Raw genomic sequence first — 13360 nt, forward strand, 5'->3', positions numbered from 1 at the left:
TTTTAGTTGTCTTATGTTACCTAATTCAGAAACTAGGTAATTCAGAGTTGAGAAGCTCATTCAAAACTGAAGGAAGAAAGCTTTTTTCCCTCTTGTGGTCTGTGAATAAAAATAGATGTGAAAGTCTATTCTACTAAGTTTTTAGATGCCTGAAGAGCACGTGTGATCCCAAAACAACTGCTTTATCTCCTTAACTACAGTTAATATCGTCTTTGTTTACTAGATCTGATAGTTTTTAATACTATGTTTTGGTAAGCTTTTCCATATATTTCTAGAAATTCTAATACATTTTACCCAATTGTTAGAAAACAATTATAAAATATTGTTTTAATGACTTTGAGCTCCAGCTTCTATCTCAACTCAAAATTGCACAAGCCGTGAATAAAAATGCATTTAGTGGGGAAAAATACATCGCTCCCTGCTTGTTAATACAATAAACTGTAAATATTAAACTTTATGCTTAGCTATAGAGTTGTTTTAGAAATAACTACATCACTTATTTAAAATGGGTGGGTTGAAATCAACCTGTCCTGCACTGCAGGCAGAGGTCGGTAGGAATTTTGCTGTTCATGTACTGCTGGATCGATCCCAGCATTTGTGAATTTTCTTGTCAGTGAAAAGTAGCACATCATCACCAGGCATCATTGCTGCCTGGGCCCTTACCGTCGTCGTTTGGGTTTGCCTGTAAGGCAGTCCCTGCTGTAATGTCAGAAACAATCACTGGCCATTTGAGCAGCCTAATTGAGAGAGACAAGGCATAGGAACGGAAATGCTCCCTGCCAGTGCTTTCAGAGATCTTGATTTATGTGGCTGTTTTTCTTCCCCCCCGCCCCCCCCCCCTTCAAATGTTCCATGAAGTAAATTTTTTATCAGTGACTCAGAGCAAAGGAAAATTTCAGATTTTTGTGGTAAGATATTAGATGTCTGGGCAAGCCTTCAACTTCAAATGTTTTTCTGGCTTATCCAGTGTACTGTACATGCTGAGATGTGAGTGTGTGAGCCTCTAGTTATGATTAAAACACCCAAAGCATGGACATAGGAAGCAATAAAGTATTATGTAGGAGAAGATTCATCATTTTTGTGACTTTGTTTAAAGAAAGCCCAGATGTCGGAGTAGATATCTACTGAATCAATCATTTTCTAAGCCACAGATGACCAGAAAATTAATTAGAAAGAAAAAAAAAAAGAGATTAGAGAAGTAAACCTGCAGAACTTAATGTTTAAACAATGTAGCCCAGACTAGTTTGGCCTTAAAATGATCTGCATTAACAGTAATTTATTTGGGAATGTTTAACCCTCAGGATTTAAATTCAGGAGGTAGTCTTGTTCAGTGGTTACGAAGACTGGGAGTCAGGATTGCTCCAGTTTGCTTCTGCTGCTGCGTGTGGCAGGAGAGACAAGTTCCTAAGCAGAGCTCCAGTAAGGAACAGAATTTTTGCCATTGACTGCAGTGGTTCCAAGATTTTCTGTCCTCTCCATGTCACATTATCGCCATAAAACTATGTCCGTAATGGCTGTTATACCTCAAAGGGAGGACAAGGTGGCTGCTGGGTCACATGCTTAGAGAAGACTTGGAGATCTTTCAATGAAAGTTTTGACGGAGTGGCACATTTTTATTAAAGTATTCTCTATTCATGTCTTATTCAGCAGAGACAGCGAGAAATTCTGAACAGATTGTCCTCCCCGAGCTGAGAAGGAGGGGTATGTGCATTGCCGTGCAGGGATCACTCACGAGGGTCCCCAGAGCAGAACTGCTGCGTTAGCACAGCCCTGTGCCCAGATGCATTAGCCCTGCCTCTCAGCTGGATGGATGAGGGTGAGAGCCGCTCTGTGCTGATGCAGCAAGACTTGCTTTTCTTGCAAGAGCTAATTATGCCATTAGCGTGCGGATCTCTGCACCTCCCTTCTTTGCGAGCTTTTTATGTATTCTGTGTGGTCTTATGTGTCTAAAGCAAGACAGGCTCAGAAGATGTTAATTCAGATATACTTCTGTTAGCAACAGGTGACAAGAGAAATAAAATACTTAAGAATACTTAGACTTGTAAAACAGCACCAGGGTCAAGGTAGTTTCTAACAGCTCAATAGAAACTCCTTTAATAATACCTTATAAACTTTCCTGGCTGCCTGGCCTATTTACGGTCCTTGTCCTTACCCCTAATCCATTTCAGGAGATTTGTTTCCATTTTGATTCAGAGACTGCCCAGCAGAACATTTGTCTTAGCACACGGGGACAGCTGTGTTGACAGTCTCTACAGCCTCAGGGCGTTATAGGCTCTCTGTAATCAGATGAGACCTGTACAAGCTTCAGTGCCTTAGCAGTGAACTGAAACAACCTTTGTCTGTTTGGGATGATAAAGGAAGTGGCTGTGTTTAGAAATGTGGCGGTCATTTTGTGAGATCTTCTAAAGGATATATAAACTGCAAACCCAAATGAAGGTCCAGGAGTCTGTTTTACTGTAGCAGTTCATCAGGCAGCATGAAAAAAGTCTGGTGTTGGAGAAATACATACCAGAAATGCAGATGATTTGAAGTTAACTTGTAAAAATATGTTGAGTAATTTTATATAATGTCTATCCCCTAGATCCCTATCCAGCGTTACGGTTTTACAGCTGTACATATCTATTTTCTGAAATCTTTCTTTTTGTTCCTTTGCGCTGTGTGACATAGGTAAATATGCAGCTCTTCCTATTTGAGGAATCCTAGGAGTTACTGGTAACAACGGTAGATAAAGGTTAGACAGAAATGAGATTTTAAAACTGCTAGCACAGGATGTAAAATGCAGTTTGCATAGCAATAGCAATGACCAAATCCCTGTTGAACACTAGCCAAGAGTATCCATTGGTGTGTTTTATTCATGCAGTGTGATAGTGCAGTTAACTCAAGTCTGTATTGATTCTATTTATTTGAATTTAGAAAACATCTCCACTGAGCATTCGGTGTAATTATTATAAGGACAAGGAGCAACATTTAGAACTGACAACCACGCATATAAATACAAATCTTTTGCAAAACGTTCTGTCATACTGCTTCTCCTAGGAGAACAAGTCAGACTTAAACAGAAGCAGATTCTGCTCTCAAGGTTCTTCCTGAAAATGCGCTTCCTCCAGCTCCCTTATGATTACATCAGGGGACCGTTTGTTTTAGTGTCTCAGATGATCTCCACAGCTGCATTATTGTACAGTGAGAGAGAAAGACAGGCTTTAAGGTAAACAGGTTTAAACAAACTTAATAGGTAAAACGTGCACTTTACATTGTACCTTGTAACTAACACACCATCAGTAGAGATCCTAGAGTATTTACACAGTGTAAATAGGTGTTTATAACCTGACTGCTTCTTGTGAACCATAGGGAGTGCATAGGTAATAAATATATACAGATCCATGGTACATAGGACATAGTAAATGGCTGTAAGTTACTTGGTCATCACAGGTATCTACGCAGTTAGAGCTGTTTGAATGCTTAAGCAGGCCAAAGGTTGTGAACGTGAGACACACAAGTTTGAGAAAGTCTATTTAGTGAAGGAACCTACATTAATTAGCTCTGCCACTTGTTGCAATTGTTTCCTTCTGCTTATGATGATTAAGTCACACTGATCTGGTCAACCCCGGTCAACCACAATGTTACCAAGGCAACTAAGTAAACTAGCCACTGCCCTTGAGTATTGCCTGCCACAACCCAGAGCGTTGCCAGCATTTGAATATGGCAGCATGAAATGGCTCACAGTTCCGTACTCCAGCTTTGTCTGGATGTTGGAAAGGTGATGTGATGGAAGAGAACCTCAGCTCTTTGTACAAAAAAGCTCTCAATATAGCTGAAGTGTTGTTCAGGTCTCTTCAGCAGCAACAACCAAGATGGATCAGATACTTAAAACTGTACTGGATGGGACCACACAAAGATTCCAAACAGTGCAGTATGTGCTTGGCTGTAACCTCTCTAACATGCCAGAAAAAGAACACACTAGTAAGGGCCTACGGGCACTAGTTACTTCTTTAATCACTTTCAGGAAGGTGTTAGGGCTGCAGGTAGGTAAAAGAAGCATGGTGGGCCTCATTCAGAAAATCATTGACACATTCCACCCCATAACAATGTCCTGTTGAAACACCTCTCTGTAAGAGTCCCAGATACTGCCCGCTAAGAATGTCCTTAATATATGCTGTTAGACTGCAAGGGGTGAGTGAAGGAGAACCCTAGCTATCATTAAAAAGGAAAGGGAAAAAAAAAAGTCTAATCATATAAATCCCGGTAGTTCATTTCCTCTTAGAAGATCTGTGCTCTGTAATTATATTGCCAAAGAAGCCTTTCTTCTTTTGAGTTCATGTGAAAGCTAAATGGTTTTATTCCCTTTGGCCTTAGTTCAATAAGTATGGGTGAAATTACAAAGTTTTTTACTTCCAGTGTAAGCTTGAATTAGAAGTTGGTGGATGTGATACTTCATATTAGAGCAAACCATTAAAAAGAATAAATTCCTTAAAGGGGCAGTTGCTAGGTTGGGAGTACATTTAACATAACCCCACCACCAAACAGGAATTTCGTTTAAGAGAACCCAACCCACCGACGACGAGTGCTAGCAATCCAGAATTTCCAACATATAACAACTATGAATAGAACAAGATACTGTGTTAGGAGCTAAGTAATGCTGACAATTTGTTAAAAAATACATAGGTATTTTCACTATAATGAGTAAAACAGTGTAAAAGGTACTCAATATGTCAAAGTAGTGGGATGGGATTTACTAGTTTGCGCATGGAGCTTACTGTTGCTCATAGTGGAGGTACTGAAGTCAATCTTGAGCACTTCAGATAATTTGCCCTGTAGGAAACATAGCTGTTCTGATGATGCAACATCAACTTTTTAAAAAGGAGAAAACAGAACTTGATGAAGCAAATAGGAAGCATATGTTTTCATTTGCCACATCTTCACCTTTTTTCCTAATGTACACTAGGTTTTGCAAACATGGATGGTGTTTTACGACCCATAATCTCAGTTTTATTGCACGAGAGATCAGGAACAAGGGAGATGAATGCTTTACTGGACATCATTGAGCATCTTTTGCTTCCTGTAGCTTCTTCAGTCAGTTTTGGTTAAAAGGAAAACACTGTTTTGACTGCAGTGCAGGAAGCAGAAATAGTTTTTTAGAAACTGAAATGGGATTTGTGATTAATATTTTGTTTTCTGATCCTTCTGTACCAACTGAAGCATTAAATGAAAAGTTTGATTACAATTCCATGCCAAGTCATGCCCTCTCTTCTAACAAGTCACATATTAACTATCTCATTGTACCTGCATACTCCTTATACAGTAATTTCAATACCCTCTCATTTCAGTGTTGCAATCTATTTCTCTGCAATTACTATTTCCATTGAAATAATTCAATTCATTGCATAGCCTTCCCTCCATGCACATACATTCTACATTCTTTATAGTTTTTGTGACTGTAAGCTTAACAAATCCTGTCTGAGTTATGTGCCGTTTTCTCTTCTTTAATAGTTAATATTTAACTGAATTTCGTTAAGTGTACAAGTGTTCAGTCTGTCCGATGAAGGATGTTTTCCTGAAATCAGTTTTTCAGTCTTCTGAGCACTGAAAAGTCTGGCAAACAATGCTTGAAAGAAGCAAAATTTGTGCTTATTGTGGGGTACAAAATGGCAGGGGATTAAAGGGGGCAATTCACAATTTAAGTTGGATGTATTCTTCATTAAGTCCATTCTACTTCATGTCATTACGTAGCTTCAGCAAGATTTAAACCCTTCGTTTTGGAAGGAAGGGTCACATCTGTAATAAATTATGGTCTCTCTTATTTAAACAGTAGCATTGTTATAAATATTTTCTTCCTGTATTTCTGTTTCATAAGCCAAATACTCAGCATTTCTCTTATTCTTGTAAGTAGCCACATGATGGGCTGCCAAGGCTGGTTTATCATTTGCCTTGGAAAAGACATTGTATAATATTGCAGGATAAAACACAGGCAGACAGAGGTTTGATCTGTGGGGAAGAGAGGTAAGGGGTTTGCAGAATTTGTGCTAATAGACTGAGGCTTGAATGGGAGTACTGCATGAAGAGTTCATACATAAATATCAGAGAATTCAACTGGTCTTACCAGTAAGGGGCAGAGAACAGTTTATTGCAATGATGATGTTTCTGCAAAAATGAGACTTGAGTCACTGATTTCATTCGAACTTTTTCAGTGCTTAGATATTTAGCCAGACCTAACAAATTTCCTTTCAATGTTTTTTGGGAAACATTTATATTTGGATGTAGGTATAAATGTGGATGAACATCTAGCTGTCAAAGGGAGTTCTGATATCAAGGCATACCTGCTTTTCAGTGCTGTATCTGCAGGGACCATTCTTGTTACAATGAACTTGTCATCATATCAAAGAAAAGAAATCCATACAACCTGGGAATAACAAGGTTTTACTGGAGAATGCAATATTTTAGGGCAAGACTATGTAGACTACTCCTAAGTAACAAGTATATAAGGAAAAGAGGCCAAGAATATTGCTAGAAACAGTCATCCAGGGCTGTGTCATACCAGTGCAGTCCAGAGCACAATTAGGTGATGCTGAGCTTTGACCATTTGACCATTGACCAGGTTTGGGGGGTACTTTTAAGCAGCTCCTATGATGTTGGTGTAATGGTGGATAATTTGCAACTGTTAATGTGTTTTCTGCTCAATCCAAGTACCCAGGAATATATCAGGCTCTGCAGAGCACCTATAAAAGGCCTGTTGAAAAATGGATTGTTATTTGCCCCAGGCAATAAAATGTATTCCTGGAGTGAGTGTGGGTGATGCAGCGCTGGGCTGCGGCCATGCTGCAAGCCCGGAGCTCACACGCTCCATTCCAGGCTCTGCCCCTGACTCAGCTTTGTTGCCTTGGGCTCTCTAGGGAGAGTTAACTGAGCTCTTAATTCTCTCATTATAAAATGTGGAGGTTATTACATGCTTACTTCCCCATACTAGCCTCACAGGGGGCTTAGTTAATGAACATCTGTTAATGTGTGGAAATAAATGCTATAGAAGTGCTGAAGTAGTAGTAGTCACGCTCATACAGCGATGGCATGGCTGCAGGTTGGTAATCTGCAGCTTTTTCTTACGGGATTGTGCTGTAAGGTTACAATAACCATTTTAGCAAGGCACCCATAGAGCACAGCTTCCCTGTCTCCAAGATTCTCCCTGTGCCCCCGGTACTTGGAAGGTGCTCCAGAGCCCAGGACGGGGACGCTGCGCCAGCACAGTTCTGTGCCGCTGGAGGAGTTTTGCACACCCCCATGTAACCCAGGTACGTGCAACTCATAGCACACAGTGCTTGATGAGGGTATTACATTCCCAGCTCCAGTTCATTATCCTCACTCATCTGCCACTCATTAAGAAGAAAAAGATACTGTTCCCTTCTTTAAAGGTTATTGATTTCCTTAGGCCTCACCTCGCTGAATGTCTTAATCCCACTCGGTTTGCTGCAGTGGTGTCGGGAGGACGAAGCACCGCTCACACTGTGCGGAGCGGCCTTTCTCCTGGGCCATTGCAGGCGGCTGCAGGAGCACGAAGCCCTGCTCGCAAGAGTTAATTGTTTCCAGCCTTTGCCAATCTTGGCTTGGTCCTAGAAATCCGGCTGGATGCTGGCGGCTGCCAGGAGCCTCCCTCTTGCCCGTCATGTGAGTAGTGTAAACAGGCCGGCAGCGCTGCCGGGCGAGTGGGAGGCTCGCTAGTGGGCCAAAGTTCAGCGGCAGCGCCGGCCGAGCAGGCGGTGGCAGGGTTACTGCCGATCACCCCAGCTGTTGCTATAGCAAAACCATTGCGTAATGCTCGCATTAAATCAGAGCGTGGAGGAGAGGAAGGCGAAACGATAAAGGTCGTTGTGTTGTTGCACTCGTTTTGTTCATTGTTGCCGAGTCCCGCGTAGCTGTTGCAAATTAAGTTCCCAGTATAGTTCCTGGCTGGGCTGCGGTGGAAGCCGGTGTGCGTTTTCACCGGCTGCAGAGAGAGAGTGGGGCCTGGCCTAGCGCTTGCTCATGTAATCATGTAATTGGGGCATTCACATGAACGGGGCTGGCAAGACAGTGCCTACAAGAGGATTGTTTGCATGAGTAGAAACTTTGCATGTCAATAAAATTTGTGGGATCAAGCTCGCAGTTAAGAAAGGTGTTTAACTTCTTGATACAAGCTGTCTTATGAAAGGAAGTGATTTGATGGTAGTAAAATTTGCATCCAGCTGGAGAGCTTAAGGCATCAGAGCCTCAGTGTTATAAAGGGTGGGTACACCACGACTTCCGTAAGTAATGCTCCCGTATCATTGCATAGATCAAATGGACTGCAGGAGATGGTTGTTTGTGGGAGGCTGAGGAGTGAGGAAACCTCTTTTTGGATGAAATTGATACTGGGAAGCTGGAAAGTTGTGACATGGGAAGCTGCATTTGGAATCAGGCCATCCTCCTCTTGAGATCTCTGCTGAAGTTGCATCTGCATTTACATAAGTTTTGGCATGAGAAATAAATGTCCATGAAGCGACTACTCTGTGCTTTCTCTTCCTAGATGATTAATTAAAATGGCTGAGGGACTGATTTGGCTACAAGCTTTCTCCTGAGGTTTCTGATTGCAGCTTATTTGTTACGTGGAATAAACCAAAGTCTATCTCTTTGGTAGGAGTGATTATGCTGTTGGCTCTCCTCCTCTTTGAGGGTCTGGCCCATGCCATTAAGTCAGTGGCAAAGTTCTCTATGACTTACCTGGGCCAGAATCAGAACTGCAGTCTTTGTCCATACAGTACAGTGTATTTATCATTCCAAGAGCAAACAGATTTAATATGAAGGTTGTGATGAAGTGGCGCTAGGTTTATTTGGCACATACAGCTTGTGGTATTTCAGTCATTCGCCTCTGAAGGATTTTGCTGCCTGCTGTGAGAGGCTTTCTGTTGTTTCCCCTTGGGTTTGTACCTTTTCCGCTGTGGAGTCCTGGGCATGTTACGATGCATATCGGGAACTTTATGTACCAGCACTGTAGTAAAAACCTAGCTAGGAAGAACTCACTGCATTCTGCTTCCACCTGTCCGCTTACCACTCTTCTGCCAGGAGAGTGAGACCTCCTGCCCAGCAGTTTGAAACTGGAAGTCTGTCCTTCTTGAACCAGTGGTGCCAGGACTCGTGTTAGTTGGACATGGCTTCTTGGTGCATGGGTTGATGGACCCTGTCCCAAGCTCTGCCCTGCTGCACTGTTTTTTTATTTTTCAAGGCATTTTACAAAAAGAAAGAAATGAGTAAGGGAGGAGTGAAGTCCTGTATTCTGCTCCTCAGAGTCCTGGTTTTGCTGGTGTTTTAGTTTTAAAACATAAGTTTTGATTGTGGGATTGCTGGGCTTTTTGTTCTCACTCAGGACAACTTAGACTGTCAGGCCCCAGATGAATTCCTGGGCACTCTGGCAAAGCCAATAATAATAATAATAATAATGAGGAAGTGCGCGCTGCTGTGAGCTATTCTGGGAACTGCCCGGTCATTTCATATAGGCTTGATGATGGTCATTTCTGATAGTACAGATGGGGCTTTTGGAGAAATGTGGTCTGTGTTTTTCCCCTATTATTGTCAGAAATATCAGAGTGGCCAGAAACATGCTGCAGTGGCAAGTAATTGAGCCCAAGGAGCTAGGTGTTAGTAGAAGCGAGTCCACCCTTTTTGGTTTCAGGTCAGTTTGTCCCTCCTCTGGGAGCTGACATAGACAAGAGCAGATTGTTCTGGGAATGTGGAGCAAAATCCCCAAAGGCTACAGACTGCTATAGTCTGCACTGTTCAAGCTCTCCACCGAGCATTTCCATCAAACATCTTCTTGGCCTTGGGAAGGTGTTGAACTGAAGTGCTGCTACATATATGCCTTTGCCCAGCAATTGTGCTCTAAGATGCCAGACAGTTGCATGTTTGAAGATATTTCTTTTATTAGAGGTCTGCAGATGAGATTGCCAGATGTTGCTAATAGATCTGTTATTTGTCAGTCATTTGGGACAAACACCAGAAATGCACTTTGCCAACAGATACTCAGGAAAAGGTTGGTGAATTCTTGTTTTCCTGAACTAGGTAGGGACTTCAATGGTCTGTTTTCCTGCATCTCTCTCCAAGATGTGAGTGGAATTGACTTCATTTCACACTGCACTATTGTCTGCTGCCCAAACCACATTTCAGTGGGCCAGGGGAGGAACTGCTGACTCATAATTCAGCATGGCAGCCCCAAATCTCATGAGACTACTAAGTCTGGCCTCTGACTGATGTTTTCAGTGAACTCTGTTAATGGCCCCCAACAGATCACACAGAAGTCCAGCTTCTATAAAATGAAAGGGAGGCTTCTTGCCCAGCGCTTGGCAAGCACTACTGACAGTCTGTAGTGCTGGAAACTGCTGGTTGTGCTGGCTGAAAATGTGTCACTGATGTGGGATCTGTGGGCCCCACTCAGTGGACGGGCAGATAGTATATTCTGGTCACATAATGGCTGTCAGGGATAAAGGGCTGGAACTGGCCTTGGCTTGGCGTGTAGTGTATGTGCAAAATGAATGCAACTCCAACATGAATGAAGGTTGGAAATAAAAAGTAGCATAAAACACAGTACCCAGCTTGAGGGTGAAAAGTAAGGGGGGGAAACTGCTTTATTTTTTGAAGAATTCTCTATAGGGACTTGAACTTAATTGTTTTGTTACTACCAGTCTCACCAGGGATCCAGATACACTCCATGGCACTGCGTGGTTCTCGCAAACAACCTGTTGCAGACTTCTGCTTAAATTGAAGCTAGGGCTTCTCAGCGTAGGTTGGAGTGAACGAACTAGAGGCCCCTCCTTCCTCTAGCAGCTGAATGCAAAGCTGTGCATGACAGCAAGGTATTCGGTGCTCATTACCTTGTGTGATTGATCAATCAGTGGTGATGACTACACAGGTTCTGATGTGTTCTTCACACTAGTTCCTGAGCACGTTCCAGCAGCACGGTAATAACACGAGTGTCACACATGGAGTGTGACACTCGCACGTGAGACTCCCAGGCCTTGCTTCTCCTCTTGCAAGTCATACGTTTGCTGCACAGCGTTGCGGCAGTGCTGCCTACTAAATGCATGTCAGCCACAGATGTGATTAGCTGCGTGAGACCAAGGATCAGACAAGGAGTTGATGACATATGCCAGAAATCTTGTTCTCCACCAGTGTCACTCTCCTAGAAATCGTGTTCCTTAGCTGCAGTATTGCGTGGTGACACGTTGCCACCACGTGACCAAAGCAAGGTGCCCGGTAGGTGACACACCGAAACCCCTGTCATGTGGTTTGGCAAATGGGATCTCCATTGTTAGGATAACATTTGGCCCAGATGTCTCAGCGTTCTTATGTGCTCTGGAGAGTCTGGGGAATTTTAAACTTTAAATATTGCTGTGTTTCTGCTAAAAAGGATATGTTCCAAGGAGTATTCCTGGTATTTGTATTGGTATTGGTATTTCCTGAAAGCAAAGCGGTATGTGATGACACTTGATTTGGGAGTCCATTCACTGTTTGGCACCAGCCCCTAAGGAGGTCCTCACTGCTTGAGAAGATGTTATCCTTGTTGCAGAGTTCCTCTGCACCACAGAGGTAGAGCCGTTCACTGCATCCATCGTTTTGGAGCTTCATGCAGTCTTTTATGTGTTTTGGGCCAAGCTTTGAAGTCAGGACAAAGATGTTGAACTTGATTCCATACTCCGTGGGAGGACAATGCAGGGAGTAAAGGACAGGTTTGGGGGGTTCCCTGTACCCAGGATTGCCAAGACATGTGCTTTAGATTTCAATCTAGAAATCAGAGAACAGACATAACACTTTTCTTAGAAGGAGCTCAAACTTCTTTACATAGGTGTGAACATGTCATTATTTCCATTTCGCAGGCCTGAAGGGCGGAAGATAGGCAAGCTGTGACTAAATCAGCCATCAGTTCAGAATTAGTTGAGCTGAATTTTGCTTCCTGTCTTACACAGCAGGGCCTGATGCCCTCTCCAAACTAGTTTTTAAAACCAGCTTTAGCCACTGTAGTTTCTATGCATTTCTGTTCTTGAAAGGCACCATCAATTGTTTTTGTTTAAAGACATTGAATATGAACTTGTTCCTACAGAGCTTTGTGCTGTAATTTATCAACAAGGCGCTGAGGCACAGACGTCAAATGAATACCAGATTTCAAATTATGATAAGCAATTGTGTCATCTCTGTGAATAGACATTAAACTCTGCTGAGAAATCATCAATAATTCATTAAAAAACTAAATGAGTACAGGGACATTTGGATAGGTCTTTGCAAACAAGCAGTCCTGTGTTCTGTAATAATTCCTTTGAATTTGAACCCCAAGGATGCTTATTTCTGAAACAGAAACACATGATCATGCCCAAGTCAAAAAGTTTGTTCCCTAGAAATCTAATTACTCTTTACCTTTGGGGAGTTAGGGAGGTACTTGGAATATTATCTGACAGAGGTGCACTGTGTTTTTACATAGCTCAGTGGAGAAGCATGCACAGCTTGCCTGGCCTTTTGAGCAAGCTGAAAGGAGTGCTCACTCTCTTTGTGTTCTTTCCCTTTGACTTCTGTCTGGTATGGCCACACGAGTGACATCAGCACTTACCTGGCATCTAAACTTATTTAATTTACCTTTGAAATTTGTATACAGTAGGTCCAAACTCTTACACATTACAAATGTTAAGGATGGGAGAGAAGTATTCTGTCCATTTTGCTTTTTTTCTTTTGTGAAATATTTGAAGTGTATTTTATTTTTAATATTCTAGTCGCTGACATTTTCACCACTTCCTTTACCCTCTACTTACACTAAAACCTAAGATTCTTATTTCCAATCTTAAAATACAAATCTCGGAACAAGTAGGGTTTCTTTACTATGAGGAGAGAGAGGAAGCTGCTGGTATAAAAAATTCAGCTGGAGCTTCTCTGTCGTAGGTGGCTTTTCATTTGACAGTTAGCATTCTGCTTTAGTCCATTTCTCTCCTAAATTGTAGGTTGTTACATTCCAATAAGCACACAGCATCTGTTCTCTGTATAACGTGATGTTGTAAGATGCTGGTCGTTTGTCTAAGTGGGCTCTTTTCATTTGAATCAGAGATGTGCATGCAGCCTAACAGCAATATTTCCCTCCTGTCTGTAATTGGCCATTATAGGAGAAGAAATTTATTAATAGTTATTAATGTAAGGATTTAGAGGCTCTGCTTCAACATCTAGGGCTAGCCTGTCTTAACTTATCTTAGCATAATCGCAAAAATAAAAATTCTGTGCTCTACTTTAGAGAGCATGAAATAATTTCTGTTTACACAGTTTTTTCAATTACTTTGATGCTGTGATATAAAGGTCACTGATTGCCTCTAGTCATCACATGGCTTTT

At 42.0% G+C, this 13360-nt stretch overlaps 1 protein-coding gene and 1 long non-coding RNA gene across 4 annotated transcripts in view; one reads left to right on the plus strand and one right to left on the minus strand.

The window, feature by feature from the left end:
- PIGL (phosphatidylinositol glycan anchor biosynthesis class L) overlaps positions 1–13360 on the plus strand; it is a 73211-nt gene that overhangs the window by 22029 nt on the left and 37822 nt on the right. The gene's annotated exons all lie outside the window — the stretch shown is intronic.
- Positions 2967–7542, minus strand: LOC148056305 (uncharacterized). The gene is made up of 3 exons (XR_015703473.1): positions 7425–7542; positions 6315–6397; positions 2967–3165 (listed from the first exon to the last, which is right to left on the minus strand). It is a non-coding gene; the product is annotated as an uncharacterized LOC148056305 (long non-coding RNA).

The sequence above is a fragment of the Nipponia nippon genome, unplaced genomic scaffold (genome assembly GCF_047370975.1).
Source record: "Nipponia nippon isolate SJK-2023a ecotype South Korea unplaced genomic scaffold, ASM4737097v1 scaffold_15, whole genome shotgun sequence".
Classification (NCBI taxonomy): Eukaryota; Metazoa; Chordata; class Aves; order Pelecaniformes; family Threskiornithidae; genus Nipponia; species Nipponia nippon.